General features: G+C 34.8%; 1 protein-coding gene across 26 annotated transcripts in view; it reads left to right on the top strand.

Annotated features, from left to right (window-relative positions):
- The window catches only part of NRXN1 (neurexin 1), a 928,975-nt gene that overhangs the window by 31,363 nt on the left and 880,730 nt on the right, over positions 1-16,882 (top strand). The window lies entirely within an intron of this gene.

Raw genomic sequence — 16,882 nt, 5'->3', positions numbered from 1 at the left:
GATTTAACTGAAATTGGAGATTTTGCTTTTAGGGTGCAATTAGAGATATATATCTGGTAATATTCTTGGCTATAACTGCAATTTGATATCTTTTATTTCAAGTGCTTCCTTGATCTTTCTCTCGAGGTGACATTTCTCTCCAGGTGACATTTCCAGGTATTTTTTGGTTTTGATTTTTTTGTTTTCCAATTTCTTTTCTTTAATCTCTTCTAGCTTGCTTGGTTTTGATATTAGTATACTATCTTATTTTCCAATTTGATCTTCCATTGGTGGTCCACTGGCTTTTTGGTTTGTTTGTTGATATTACATCCCACATACCTGTGTTGTATATTAGTTGGTTTGTTTCTTGCAGTGAGCAGGTGCTTATATTCAATATTACAGTATTGATATCTTTCAATATTTGTGCTATTTTGTTAAGCTGCAGTGCATTCAACCTTATTCTGTTGCATGGTAATTCTTTGTTTAAATTTTTCTTTGGTTAGGGAGTTTCTTTCTGAGAAGGCAGAGAAGATTGGTATTTAGATTGGGAATGAAAACAATATAATACCCAGGCTGATTACTGCTGATTCCCCCAATTTGTCTCTACAGTCTCCACTACATCTAGCTAGACTTTGATTTCTTTGTTGTGATAGACCTTTGCAGTACTTCCAATTCTTTTTCTCTGAATACTTTGTTCATATTATAAATCAGCATTTGATTAGGTAGCCTCTTTTTTGTCACTCCTGATTCTGGATGGTTATTTCCAATGAGAGGAACAGGTTGGATGGTTATTTCCAGAACTGGTGCATTCTTTTTTGAATATTCTCTTCTTGTTGGGGTTGATTTATAATAATAGATCATTATTTTTTGTTTTTAATCTTTGTACATATGTCATGGGTAAAACACTTTTCTTCCAGTAGTGCTACAACTTTTAGCTCTGGTTGCTCAGCCAACAGTCATGAGTCCAGTAGCTCAGTTGTCATCAAATGTCCAGACACTTCAATACCTGATATGGTTCTTATTGATCCCATATGGATTTCTGTAAATTACATCTCATCATACTTTTCTAGCTTCTCTGATGAGACCTGTTCAGTATGGTTGAACCTCTGGCATAGTACTGGAGAGTACTGGAAATAAACATATTGCATTATTTTAAAATAAAATTAAAAATGAACTTTTAATTGAAACACCCGGTTTATTCTCTAAACTAGTTAATTGTTTCACAGTAAGTAAAAGAAAAACCATGATTTTATGAGCCATATGTTGATGGCTGCAAGGACAAATGTGGTTTGGCATTGGAAAAGAGACACTTTGCATGCATTATCAGATTTGAAAACCAAATATGAGAAATATTTAGCAATGTAAAAATAAATAGTATAAATTCAGAACAGAAGTTTCATGAAATTTTAGCAAGAATAGCTCACCTATATATCAACATCACACAACAAGGTAAAATCAGACACTTAAGAGTACAGTTTTTAAGAGGGAAATAATTGATATAAAGTCAGTAATTAGAAACAGTTCCAATGTTTACAAATATGTTAATGCAATCATCACTTGGATACAGTGGAAGGGAATTTAAAACAATGTAGTTTCCCAACATTGTTTTTACTATTGCTTTTTTCCTTTATTTATTAAATTTGTTTATTATTATTTCCCTTCCCTCAAAATATGCCAAATAGTGGTGTTATCAGTATTATGAGGTTTACATTTTTCTTTAAGATGGCATAAGCTTAATTCTATACATTTATTTATTTAATTTTGAATTGAATTAAAATTATAAATGTCATCTGTAAGCATTAAGAACATTTTCAGAATGTAACAGTATAATATAATTATTTGTGCAGAAAAAAATAATAATACAAAGATATCTGGCTTGACAAGAGTACTTGTGCAAAAGATTTTGATAGAGTAACTGCAAACTGAATAAGCCTCAGCAGATTATTGTTGCAGGAAAGAAAAAAAAGCCTGCATCTACTGAAATGTTACTTCCATATTCTGAAAAGAAATGATTCTATACTACTGTTTTGATGAAACAATACCTCAAATAGTTGTCCAGTTCTGAGCATCAAAGTTCAACAAATTGCAGAAAAATTAGAACAGATTTAGAGAAGAGCAATGAAAAAAAATCAGGGACTAAGTCTGTATAAAGAAAGTTGGTATATTTAATTGAGACTTGAAGAAAGATAATCGAGGAACAAATATAAACCTTCTTTTTGAATACCTAAAAGGAGGTCAGGATTTATTCTTGCTTATTCCAGAGGGCTGGACTCTGAATAATGGGCTTAAGTTACAGAAAAGCAGATTCTAAATGAATTATCCTAATGGTAGAAGCAGGTTGACAGTGGAGTCAATTTTCCTGTGAAATTGGGGCTCCTCCTACTTTGATGCAGTTAATTAAAGGCTATTTGTCATTTGTCTGGAATATTTTGACAAGGGATTCCTATACTGAATAGAGAATTGAAATCAATAGCTTATATGGCCTCTTACTTTTCTATGATTTTATAATTGTATGATTATATTATATATTATATTATAGAATGGAAAGGCACGGTTTCTCATATTTTTGATCTAATACAAATTCATTAGATGAGTTTTATAAAGCTAGTTTTGTCTCAGTCTCCACTGAAATATAACAATAATAATGCTAATAGATTTGGGACCTAAAATGGTATATAAATATTACTATACTTATAAGATATCAGTGAAATGATGGTGATAGAAACTGGCTCAAGTATATATTTTTTTACTGTAACAGGAGCAATATTCTTACCAAAATACAATTTTCCTCAATTCCTGAGTAAACATGCCATACAACTTCTCTCCTAAGTACAGAGTAGTAGCGATAAGATGTTTTCAGAACTATTTAGATTCCTATAACCATACAATAGCAGAAAATATATATACTTCAGAGGTCAACTCATTTTAAGTGTTTTCAGAGCTTACATTCTTGCAGATGTTTGGTTACCAGGCTTAGTAATATCACTAGTACACAGGAGAATGTATTTTGCTGATTGTTTTTATATAACTAGTTTGCCTTGCTAGGTTTTTTATGCCTTGATAGTTTCTTGATAAAACTATTGTTTCTTCCCTAGCACCACTTATTTTTCTTTGATAGTATAAGATTTTAATATTTTATATTCATTTGGCTTTTATTGTTGGTATTTGAATGCTGGGTTGTACCTAGTTGTGTTATTCTGCTAGAAATGTCCTTTGCACCCGAGCATTTATGCAGGGACAATGAGATGAGGCTAGTACCAATGTTTCTGTAGTATAGGCATTGGAAAAGCACATGTCGTGCTTTTTCGGTGTGTCCAGAATCACAGAGAAATCGCCTCTTTCAAATAAAGAATATTGGCTTTCAAAGACAGCTGAGGGGAAGGCATGGCAACATTTTGTTAAGAATCTGAAAAATTTACAGCAGACTCAAAGTATTCAAGAAGCATAAAAGCATTCTAAATAAATAAATACATTTTATTATTAAATCTTTTACAACAATTTAAGAATCATAACCATAAAATACAAACAATCCATATGCTTTATTAACTGATTAAAGTTATAATTACATAATATATCAGAATCCTATTTCAGGTGTTGATGATAGTGGCTATTTTACCCATTTTAGTGGTACAACCATTGCAAATTATTTACATTATCCTTGTGATCTGACCTCAATATATGTAGTAAAAAAAACACATTTTATTTATCTCCTAATTTAAAGATATGCTTTTTCGTTGGTGATTTACTCTCTCTTCTTATTTATGGACTTACTTCCTGAAATTGTTATAATTTTTTTAAAAAATCTTCAGAGTAAAAAATTAAGGAAGAACATCTGAATAAAATACTGAAAGTAGTCTACATTCAGTAAAAAAACTAAATTCTACTTTATATAATAGGACCATCCCATGTATTCCAATTTGACTTTGGAACATCTCCCATCCTTGCAGAAGAAATATGAAAATACTCAAACTTATTAAGAATCCAGTCCACTGGTGAACTAACAACTTCTATACTTCCCTGCTGGTTTCACATACTACTCTGCTAAATTATACAATGTTGTGAGGTACTGGCCAGCAGTGCTAAAAAATTGTTGAATGATGACTTCTGCCATAAATTAGATTTATTGAGCATCTAGTTCATCAAACTAGATGAATTTGATAGGTCTGTAATTTGATAGTCATCATTTTCCACATTCTAAACTTTGATGGCCATTATACCCATCTAATTCTCTACCCCTTGTTTTGGATTCTTATAAACTTGTATAAATACTTTCTATTTTAATATCTTCTAGTTTTCTCATTATTTTTGTTTCTGATGTATTGTTTATGCTTTTCCTCTCCCGTCTTATGCTGGTCTAGAATAAAGATTTGATATTTTGATAATCAGTGATAAAGAAAATATATATATACTTCTAAAAGTGGCAGCCACTGATATTATTTAGCCTTTGCCTCAGTTATTTCTAATACTGTTTTCATCTTGATTTTTCCATGTTACATTGTTCTAATTCCATTGAAACTTCTTTGACTATAAGAAAGGTCATGGGAATCATAAAGTAATAAGTTTGAAATTCTCTGGATAATACTGATATATTACTGCTTAAAGAGGACTTTCTACTCAGTGGAATGTAGTCCGTACATTTCCTTTTGTACATTCTTTATATCCAATCTTCAATGGTAAATCATGCTCTATTAGATCAAAGGAGTGTATACTATACCTTGCTTCATGGGACAGTAGAAAAGCACTGGCCCAGAAAATTTTGGGAGAAATCTATGATTTTTTTGTGAGTGTTTAAATACAGGAAACCTCAATTTTATGGATAGAATTGAGTAAAAGACTACTTGAGCATTTCCAAGCCAGCTAATGATTTGACATATGTTTTGCAGATGTAGTGATACTCTGAGAATCAAAATTAATAAATGAAGAGGAGCTATTTAAGAGACTGTACTTCCATCTTTTTAGCCCATTTCACCACTCATTCCCAAATAATATATGTATGTTTAAACTGCAGGTCACTTTGTGATCTGGCCATGGCTGATTGGTCAAGTACAGAAAGTAGTTTGACACCAGGATGATTAATAATGCATTGAGTCAATAACTATGTAACTCTTAACACTGAGATATTTGCTGTGTACTAACATAGTTTTGTGTTTAATGATCCAAAATTCTATAAAAGTCCTATTTAAAATAGGCAAAGTGTAGCAAATGTCAATGGGTTTCACTAGTTTAGATTCCACTTCTTTCTTGACTACAAAGTATTGCATTATTCAGACTAATTCAGTTGTTTTTTGTATCCCTATGTTCAATGCTTGAGAAATAAAATATAATGTAAGAGATATTGTTGAGAAATCAAACTTTATAATTTGTAAATCCATATTCTAGAATTTCTTTTTAATACTTAACAGTGATCATTCAGAGAACCCATGCAGTTTTATCAGGACTCTTAATTTTGTTATGTTTCTGGATTTCGAGCATAGTTCTAAGCAGTATTTCTTGAACACAATCCTGCAATTTTGATGAAGGATACCATTGATTATATCTGTCAGATAACAAGTTAAATCCAACAGTTATTGCTGGGTATAATTATTAGCTGTCACTCATTTTACTAGTGCATTTAATTCCCTCTTTTTGGGCCATTATTTTTCCCCATTAGAGCCCACTTCTTTCTGATATTTTTTGAAATTCTATTTTTAAAAAGAATTTTGAATCCACTTCTCTGTTTTGTGAGTAATTAATTCTATATACTTAATTCATAAGCATCTGAATAAAATATGCATTGTAAAACATTTCTTCTAATTCAGACTTCTTTAGATTGGAAATGAATGCAGATTATATCATTATGAAACATAACAAGCGAGTTGGTGTGTTAGAACAAAAGTTCAGCCTTCTGCTTCCAGCCACACAGCTATCTCATACATTGAGTTAATAGCCTGGATACTGTGTGGAAGTCACGTAAAACTATGTTCTTTGAAAGCTTAAGGGAATGTGGACTATATATACCATTCTGACAGTGATCCGTTTTCTGAAATAATAGTAAATAAGTCACAAAAATGTAGCACTTTTGTGAAGTTTTGATCTTTCTGGAGTAAACTTGTATATTATAAAATTATATGAAACTATTTCAGTACTGGAGATACAAAGGGATTTGGAGTTCCAAAAATTCTTAATGTCAGGTGCAAGTGACTGGAAAGTTCAAAGCACTAAGTTTATTACTTGCTACTTGTACACAAGAATCCAATCTAGTAATAGTCAAGGCAAATTGGCACTAGATAAAAATCAATGGAATTCATGAGGGGCTGGACTCTTGTGGCTTTGTAAGGATTCCAAAGTGATAATGTGTTCGACCCCACCGTTGAATTCTGCCTGGTCTTTCCTACATTAAAAATGGTAATAATTGGGTTTTAAGAATATAATCTTGAAGTATATTTTTCATCTTTAATAGGCTATTTTTTTTTTAAATAAAATAGGTTTCATAGTTTTAATGGGATGCTTTTTCAAGCATACTTAGGCTTGCAGGTTCAGTTTTAGAAATTGCATTGACTTAAGTGGGCATTACTGAGCATACGATTAGAGACTAAATTATTAATTGTGTGGGTAATACTAATAGTAATAAAAGCATAATCAATTATAATCCCATTTTCACAACTACTGGAGCTTGCCTTGTGATAGCAAAACATCTGGGAAATTGTTTTATGGCTTTTGAGAACCACAAATTGCATTTTATTTTCTCTGCCTGAGCCTTTTTGATTATTGGTGTAGAAAGACTATGCCAGTCTTTTCTCCCAAGTTGACTGCCACCATTCTAAATGGATTAGTTTCTGAAAAAAATAACATGTTTAGACAATTTGCTAGTTTGCTCTGTCACAAAGAAACTGGCATTACTATGCCACCCACTTTGTTACTTCATCTATTGCCAGGCTGCCTAAATTCTGACAAACCATTTTTCATGTCATTTTTCCAGATGAAAGGTTTAGAGCTTGATACTTTCAGCAGGATAGGTTATATGTGAATATAATCCTACAGCCATTAGAAATACAGTCAAAATGGTTTCTGACATAACATTATTATATGGCAACCTCACTAGTGGATCACAACGTGGCTGGAAGCCCGAATCGGCGGGAAACGATGGCGATCTTTTTGGAGCGAGAGGAAAGGGAGAGAAGAGTTGCGAGGTGTAATTTGCAGGAGGAAGTGGGTGTACCCCACGGCAGGGAGCCCAAGGAAGAAGGGCCGGTAGGCAACGGAGAGCGTCTCGTAGCTCCGGAAGCAGCCTAGAGACGCTTCCGGGAAGAGGCGCAGATGCTGCCTTGTAGTCCCCAAGACAACTGCGTGCGCCACCTTTAGTTATGTGCGCTCCACGCTTTAGGCATCTCCGTGTGATCGCGACCCTGTCCTTTCCACCTGGCGCCCTTGCTGCTTTCTGGCTCTTTAGCAACCGGCTTTGTGTTTCTGCCAGGAGATAATTCCTTGTAGATATTGACAACCAGCCACATTGTGATCCACTAGTGAGGTTGCCATCTCGGATGGAGGCATCGCAGTCTCCCTCTCTTGCTCGCTCTGAACTTCACACGGACCAAAATAAAAAGATCGCCCGCCATCATGTTTGGAGCTGCCGCTTCCGCATTTGGAGCTGCCGCCGTGTTTGGAGCACCGCCATCATGTTTGGAGCTGCCACTTCTGCGTTTGGAGCACTGCTGCTGTTTGGAGCTCCAAATGGCGGCGGCACTCCAAACACGGAAGCGGCAGCTCCAAACGTGGCGGTGGAATGGGCAGAAGGGAAAGCAACAGCGGCGGGTGCCAAAGGTGTCTGCAGCAAAGGTGGGAGTAGGGAGCTCTCTGCGCTTCGCCATGATCACCCGTTAGGAGCGGCTGGTGGCGAGGATGCAAGGGGGGGGGGGGAATTAAGTCACCCCCAAAAAGATGGCCTAGCCATTTTTTCGGGGCTCAAAAATAAGGCCCAGCCTTATTATATGAAAAACATGGTACTATTCTTAGATCAGACCGAAGGCGGAGTAGTTCTAGGTTTTCTAGGTCTAGAATTCGAGTCTGGTGGCATAAGGTATTCTGCAAAGAGTAGAGGAGTGGAGAACTCTTCTTGTGAAATATTTCTGGACTTTCTCAACTGTGTTAATATCAGATACGTAATGTGGGTTCCAGATTGATGAGCTGTATTCGAGTATTGGTCTAGCAACTGTTTTGTATGCCCTAGTTATTAGTGTAATATTAGCAGAGAAAAAGCTACGTAAGATTAGGTTAACAACTCTTAATGCCTTTTTGGCTATGTAGTTACAGTGGGCTCTAACACTTAGATCATTAAAGATGAGTACTCCAAGATCCTTGACAGAGTTTGGCTCATCAAAAAATTCTTGACTATTCAGCCTGTATTTCATTTTCTGATTTTTTTTGCCATTATGTAGGACAGAGCATTTATTTGTTGAGATTTGAAGTTGCCATTTGTTTGACAATTCTGATACATAGTCCATTCTGATACATAGTTTGACTATTCTGATACAAGGTCTTTTTGAAGGGTAGCAGTGTTATATGTGGTGTTGAATAGCTTTACATCATCAGCGAAGAGAACGCAGTTGCTCTTGATATGTTCACAGAGGTCATTTATGTAGAGGATGAAAAGAGTTGGTCCTAGAACACTGCCTTGGGGGACACCACTGTGGTACAGAATTTGATAGGACACCTCCAATTTTGACCATTTGTTGTCTGTTTGACAGGAATGTTTCTATCCAGTTATGCAGGTGTCCAGAGATACTGTAAGATTTTAGTTTTAGGAGTAGTTTTATGTTTTAGTCTCCAGTTTCCTAATCATCCTGGTTGCTCTTCTGTCTACTTCTTCTAGATCTCAAGCATAGAAATTCTTTAAGAAAAACAAAGGTAGACTAATCAGATTTCTACTTTAGATTAAAAAAAAAATACTTCAAAAGATTTACTCCCTTGCTTTTCAAATAGCCTGATGGCTCACTTCATCTCCCTACTCATTGGGCACAGGGTCAGGGAAATTTTGTCTTATTATTTTATTGCTCCAGGTATCCAGGTAGTACCTGTGTTTAATCAGCCTCAAATGATTCTTAGCCTGGTATCTCCTAGGGTTGACATTCCACAGAACAGCTTCTTCAGATTCATAATCTGAGTTCTGAACCTGGGTCATGACAGGCTGGGATTTCTGGAGCTACATTCCAATGTGTGAGTTTGTGTGAAAACTGATCTAAATCTTATAACAATACGTCCTTGGGTTACAACCATTTGTTCAGTGACTATTCAAATTTACAATGATACTGAATGCTACCTATGACAGGTCATCATAATTCCAGCCATTGCATCATCCCTGTAGTCACATGATTGTGATCTGGGCACTTGGCACCCAGTTTGCAACAATGATGTTGCAGCAAGCTGTAATCACACGATCACACTTTCCAACATTCCCTGCCAGCTTCCTAGAAGCACAGTTAATGGGGAAGATTTGCAGTCACGTGTGGTCCACATTTGACAACCGGCTTGGTCCTCAATTAATGATGGAAACTGAAATGACATTGTCACATCTCGCTATTTGAGGAAGTTGCACAACATTCTCAGAGACTCTTCCCATCCTGCTTACAATGTTTATGAACTGTTGCCTTCTGGCAGAAGATACAGAACAATTAAAACTCGGAGCACACATTTTCTGAATAGTTTTTATCCCAGAGCTATAATTGCATTTAACAATGAATTTAAATACCACCATCAGTGAGCTGTTGGACAGTATTACTTGGTCTGTTGTGTGGATTCTTGTGTGTTTTTAGGAGGCGGGGAATTTTGGTGGGTGGAGAGGTGTTTGGGGATTGTCATGTGTGTGTGTGCATGTTGAGTCTGGTCTCTGGGTGTTATGTGAATTTTGTTGTATGTATTTACTGTGTATATACATACAATGACAATAAAGAATTCAATTCAATTTGAATTGCTGGAATTGCCATTTTAAGTGATGTGATCAAGTGACATTGGACTTTACAACTATGACATTTAGTAACAACAGTTCTGATCCCAATTGCTATCATAATCCAAGGACTACCTATAATTCTACACTGAAGACAGCACAGTGAGAAAATCCTACTGTGCATTCCTTCTAAGAGATTGGATATAAAATTTACAACATTAATAGTAAAAACATTAAGATAAATATTACTTTTCTGTAAAATTTATAGCTAAATATGTTGACAATATATTTTATTGAGCACAATATAATTTGTTTTTTTTTTTATTTATATTCACTTTTGTGCAAGAAAATTTCCCCACAATAAGCCTCAAGTTGGACTGCAAGAGAGTAATTGACCAAATCACAGACTCAGCTTTTGTGGCTTAAGATAAACTAAAAGATGGGTCTTCTCTTAGATCAACACCTTAACCTCCATACCATACCGACTCTCACTTGACAGTTTTTCAAGTGAGAAAACTTGATTTTATGTTGCCATGGTTTCACACTGAATGTGGCCTAAACTCCAGAAAGGAGAATGCTTCTTAAAGGTGTTTTTCTCTCTTCCCCATCAAAATTGGCATAGAGAGATGGTGGAACATCACTGAGGCATGAATACTGTTGGGCTCCTCACTTTTAGCATCACCAATTAATCGGTAGGCAATTTTTAAATTTGTGATTAAAGTTTTCATTTGATTAATGTACTAATTAATCAATTACAGTACTTAGTCATAATTTCCAAGGGAACCTTCCCTGTCCCCATATCAGAAGGCTGCAGAAAATTTAGGAAACTTTTTATTAATTTTGATAAGACCACAAATAGCTGTGTTTCAGATACAATAATGTTGCTAATATGTGAGGGGAAAGAACAGGAATAGTATTTTCAAGGACATTCTTTTTTATCATTTATATTTTATTATATAAAATACAAAAAAAGAAAAGAAAATAGGAAATTAAGGGAGGGAAAGGGAACGGGGAAAATGGAGTGTGAAATACAAGGGGGAAGAGAAAAAGAAAGAAAAGGCAGCATTGACTTCCAACTCTTCCTAGCACAGTACAAGATAAGTCCAACATCAACTTTTTGCTTTTACACATTAATATATAACTAACCCTTTATATAACACCAAATTTTTCTAATTAGCAAAACCAAGATCAAAGTTTCATTTTTTTTCTTCACAAGCACAAATTCCAGAAGTGATATCCAAATAAGAACATATTTTCCTCTTTAAAGAAAGTAATCAACTTAACCATTCCTTCTTTATCTTCCTTGATATGGAATTAATGTGTATTTCTATTTGTACCTAGTAATCTTTGTGAACTGTCACCATTTTTTTTTTAAATTCATTGTATACTTTCAAATTTTTTGGCCTCACTGAAAAAAATGGGGGAAACCTTTTTTTCCTTTTCACCCTCCTTTTTCCTTCAAAGTACTAAACTTTTTAAAAACAACAAAAGCACTTTAAAAAAAACATTCTAATACATCTTATTCTTTGACTGTAACATGTAAGCTTTAAACTTCAATATTGCATTTAGGTCCGTCCCTCCAAATTACCCTTATAGAATAATTATTTTTTCTTTTATAAACAACCTTTTTAACATACAGAAGTTTATTTAAACTGATACATCATTTTTTAAAACTTTCTCTTCATAGAGGTACTCTCAAATATATTTTCAATAGCTTTTGCCTACTTTAAGAGTTATTTAGGCATTATATATATGTCAAAATAAATTTTGGGTTAAACCTTTCTTTCAGTTGCGCATATCAAGCAGAGAAAAATGCATCCTGATTCTAGTTAACTCATTAAGTTTAAGTCATTCCTTCCAGCTTATCTTCATGGAATAAAATATTTTTCTTCTCTGGAAGTATCAAAGACTTTCTTTTTTATCATGAGATCTTCAACCTTATTAATGTCCTTAAAGAAAAAAGTCCCAAATTTGTCTTTTTTCCCCTCAATACTCTTCTTTCAGGTGTTGAGAGGCATACATTTGAACCATAGTAGTGAGGGTGAAAATGAAAGTTAATATCCAGTTTTTCCAAAGCTGTACTATACTCCTCTGCATTTTCAGCTACCTGTGAAGTTGCCTTGGCAGTTTGGTAACATTCACCACATGTTTGCATCTCAGAAGTACTTTGAGAGCATTTTTTATCATCAGTGAACAACTGGTCCACAAATTGGCATATTTTATTTAGTGATCCTTCAAATATATCTCTAATACTTTGCTCCACCATGGCTTCCTCTTTTAGTCAGAATCAGAAGATTTTAGCCACCCACAACTGAGAAGATCAAGCTACCAGTTACTAAAATAGTAAACTAAAATCACGGCTTTCAATCTTGATCTCTCTCCCTCAACTTTTTTTAAAAATTCTCTCAGCACACTTCTGTATTTGGCTTGCCTTAGCAATGTTTTCCTTGTTCTTTAAGATAAAAGAAATCCCTAAAATGGCACAGGTCTTCAAAAAGGTATAGCAGCCTTTTTTAAGTTGACTTAAGATAGAATAATAATTGTTGAAGGTGAAGATTGTTGAAGATTAAGAAAGGAAGGCATAACTTACTGTCTGTTTGAAAGGTGGATTTCAAAACAATAACTTCTTCAAGATTGCAGCCCCTCCCCTCCCAGCTTTTGGCATGCAGACAGCTTTGGAGTTGAACTCTAGAAGCAATTTGCTGGCTTACAGCTGTACTGAATGGTCCTGAGGGGAAGTTCTTTGATACACCCTGATCGGGTGGGTGATAAAAGCTGAAGGGATACCAACCCCTTCAGTTAGAAGGCAGATGAACAATACTCCAGGAAGAAATCCTGAGATCTCTCCCTGTGTGTGTGTTTAGTTAGCCATGTTCCAAGGAAGGATTCATTCTTTTGATACAGGCATGGATTTTAAATGTTGTATGTGTGGTAAATTTCAGCCAAGCCAAGAAACAGAGAAGAAGTAGACGATTTAGACAAATCACTATATTGACTCACAAAGACACATTCTGGCATAATGAATTCTGTTCATAATCCTTATGCCACTAGTGTTGTTTGCAAAGATGGCTCTGACTCATTTCCATGGAAAAGTTCACTATCATTAATCATAAGAAAATTACTTTATTAAATGACTTTTTAAAAACAAATAGCACAGTCCCTTCTTCTAAAACCACACACACACACACACACACACACACACGTCCAAGAAGACCTGCTCATAGGAGGGAAAGCAATTGGCAGTATTTTATTGAACAAGGTTGCAGGGCACAGCTGCAAAGCAATAATCCAGTTGGATGATATGGTGGCTGCAGGTCATATTGAACCCTTTGCAAACTATTGCCAATAGATTTTATAAAATGATTTTAGATGCAAGCTGGCATGAGTACAGGAAAGAAAGCAATTTAAATGATGTGTGACTAAGTCCTTCAATTTCAAAGAGGCTATCTGATAAAATAGTGTACATTAAAGGGTTAGAGGACAGATTGAAAATGTAAGCAGTGGTCTCCATTACTTTGTTGAGTAGCTAAATTTTGTCCTGAGGTTTCTTAAAAACAAACAAACAGAAGTTCCTGTCATCTGAGGTATCAGGATTTCACTCTTCATTGGAGAATCCTCCTTTTCTGGTTTTCAATAACAACCTTGTTAAAAGAGTCATAATGAATATTTCTAGCAATTAATTTTCAAAATTTAGATCAACATCCATATGCATAATATGTAGAGAGAAAAAACATACATTTTACTCTGCATATCTTTAATTGGAAATGTCCAATTTTGCCATTTTAAAAAATCTTGGCACATTAAAACTAATGCACATTGATATGACATATCATTTGCAGTAACTCAATTGGCTCAACTAGATTCAAGAACCAGATCCCTGGATATAAAAAATATAAAAGACAGAAAAATTGATTGCTATATAAATGCTAAAATATGTAAATGAAGTTTCAATTATTTTTAATTACTTAGAAAACCCAAGAAATAAATAATTATAATTATGTTACTAAAAATAATAGCTCAGGGAATAGATGCATTTTCACTTACCATTGCTTAGATTTTGAATCAGTTGAAGATTGAACAATATCTATAACATTCTGGACAGTTTATTCAGAGGGTGATTTCACATTAGCACACTGCAGCTCCTAACCAAACTACTGTATATGCCACATATCTATGGGTCAAACTTTATGTTGCATTTATAAACATGAAGGCAGCATTCAGGCAGCATTCAACTCAATCTCCAGAGGCTGGAAACTAACTGCAACTGCCTCACTATCTTCTCATGCTAATTATGAAGATGTATGAAGAAAATATTATGTACATTCACCACAGCTCTATTGGACATCTATTTTTTTCCTCCAATAGCAATCAAAAAGGGTTCAATGTGTTGTATCTTAGTCCTATTTTTATTTGCATTAACCCTATGGTAACTGCCGTATGAAGAAAAGAACTTACTTAGCTGAAAGACCAGTTTCAGTCCTTTTTAATGTGGTCAGTGCTACCATTTTTCTATAACTCAGATGAACTTGATCATTGCATGATACTGTAAAGTGGACAATGTCACTAACAAAGATGATCTTCTCCCAATACAAAATAGTGTTTGTCATTTCAAAAGGTTTTATATTCATAGAGTCTACCATCATCCAAAACACTAGATCATTCAAATATCCTGGAAGTTCTTTCCATGCTTCAAAGCCTTAGTCCAAGCAGTTGAGAGTAGATTCCTTATATGTTTCATAGAATGAATACCATATTGTCACAGCCATGATCAGCTCTTCAAAAGCAAGGGCTTATCTGATCTCTGCCATGCAGGTTTGTTGTTATTGTAGTATGGCCTTTCTAGAAAGGACCTAAATACATGCCTAGGAGTGTCTCTTTTTACTAAGATTAGAGGTATGGTTGATTTCAGTAGAAGCTCAGATTCAACTTTGTTGCCTTTGACACTTGCTGAAATTATTTTCAAAACCTTCTGGGTTTCACTGGCTTTACATAATAACTTTGTTATTAATTACTTTAACCATCAGACCTCCCCATGAAATACATGCGTTTAGTTAACCACAAGAAAGTTCATGTAAAGATAAAAGAGTTGATCTTTGTTCTGGATCTACAAAAGGAGTTAAATTCCATCCTCTCAAGCCCAACACAATAAGCAAGATCAAAAAAATCCTGATACGTCACGTGATGCTGCTGTGACGATGTAAGCTTAACAACCCTGAACTAAACTATAAAATGTACTTTGATGACATAGAAACCAAACAGCTTTAAGAAGACATGAGTAGTAGGAACCATTTCAATCTGGAATCAAACCTCAGACTGAATTAACCTTGATGCTGTTCAGATCTGGTTGGTGCTGAACTTTGTAAGTTTTAACCCCAGTTGAAAAATAGCTCTTCTTTTCATTATAATTAAACTGTTATTGCCGTGCTGGAGAATAACAGACTCCCATTTTAAAGTGTTCTTACTTTTAATACACATTATTTTAGAATTTGTATTGAATTAATAACATGCTAATGATTTTAATGCACTATAAATAATTTAATGATTTTCCACTTGGGGTTTTTTGGTCATTATTAAATAATAAAAAAGATGATTGTAAATACTGGTAAATAGAAAAATTCATAGAGAAATATAAAATATTGAACTATCTCAAAAGGATAGATAGAAGCTTATATTCAGCATTTAATTATCTATAATTTTTCACTTCCCTTAAATAATAGCAAATTATATAACTATGAAGTTTTATATAAACTAATATATAAATAACTAAATAAATATAATAAGGATAACGATCAGCTGTGCTGGGATCCCCCTTGCTATCTTACTGTTTTGCTCAGGAGGCTTCCCTGAGGCCCAGGAGGCAAAAAGGGGTGCAGGAGGTTCTGTGCAGCCCCCCCACATGATCCAGGTTTTTTTTTTTGGCCACCTGAGTCTCAGGGAAGCCACTTGGGAGCAAAAGCAGCCTCCCTGGAGGCTTCCCTGAGGTCAAGGAGAAAAAAAAAATAGAGCGCAGGGGGTACTGCAAAAAAAGAAGAAGAAGCCACACCCACCCAGTCACATGGCCACATCCACCTAGCCACTCCCACCTAGCCACACCCAGAGAACTGGTAGTAAAAAATATTTGCATCCTACCCCTGGGGAGAAGTGAAAGAAAATCATACCACATGATCCAAAAGGCCATTTGCCTAAGATTGGATTTATTCATATATTAAACTGGCAGAAAGGAGTTGAACAAAGATATAACAAATTTGCAAAAAGCTGGTCATGCTTTAAATTGATTTTTATACAATTAATAAATCCAATTCTGTAGTCACTTAGCTGAGAATAATTCTCACTGAACACAGAAAGAAAAAGCTATGAGAAGATGTATAAAGAGTCAAATTATAATTGTTCAACACCATGAAAATAAGGAAGCATAATATAGGAAGCCCTCATAGGAGACAATAAGGTCATACAATTTAGAACTGTAATAATAAAACCCAACTTAAAAAGCCTGAGCATATTTTTTGACCTGGCCTCAGAAAGATTGTAATGTCACATTTTCTTGAGAAGCAGTTCCAAACATGAATATTTATAGTGGACAATTTCTGGTAGTGACACAACAGAAACGATTTTCTCCTCTATGCATTCACACTGAGTAATCCACCAACTGTAATAAACTTGGTGAAGGACCTCATCTTAAGTTCTTATCTGACCACAAGGCGATCTGTGTATGAATCCAATGGCCTTTGAAAGCCATTTAAAGCAAATAGGCAATCAATATTTTTGTAATAAATTGTCATAATCTTCACTGTGATTATCTGTATTGCAGTTTTTGAATTGTCAAGGACAGACTCTTGATTAATGCATTACAGTAATCCAAACAAAAACAAGACCACAGCATACAAAATCTCATACAATCATAAGGCTGGAAGGAGTGTTGGATGTCTTCTAATCTAACCCCCTGCTCAAGGCAAGAGACTTATACCATCTCAGACAAAAATAACC

The sequence above is a fragment of the Notechis scutatus genome, chromosome 1 (genome assembly GCF_049901735.1).
Source record: "Notechis scutatus isolate UNSWTSFEM ecotype Mainland chromosome 1, rNotScu1.2, whole genome shotgun sequence".
Taxonomy (NCBI): Eukaryota; Metazoa; Chordata; class Lepidosauria; order Squamata; family Elapidae; genus Notechis; species Notechis scutatus.
The sequence above is the reverse complement of the archived record's forward strand: the minus strand, read 5'-3'. Positions and strand labels throughout refer to the sequence as shown.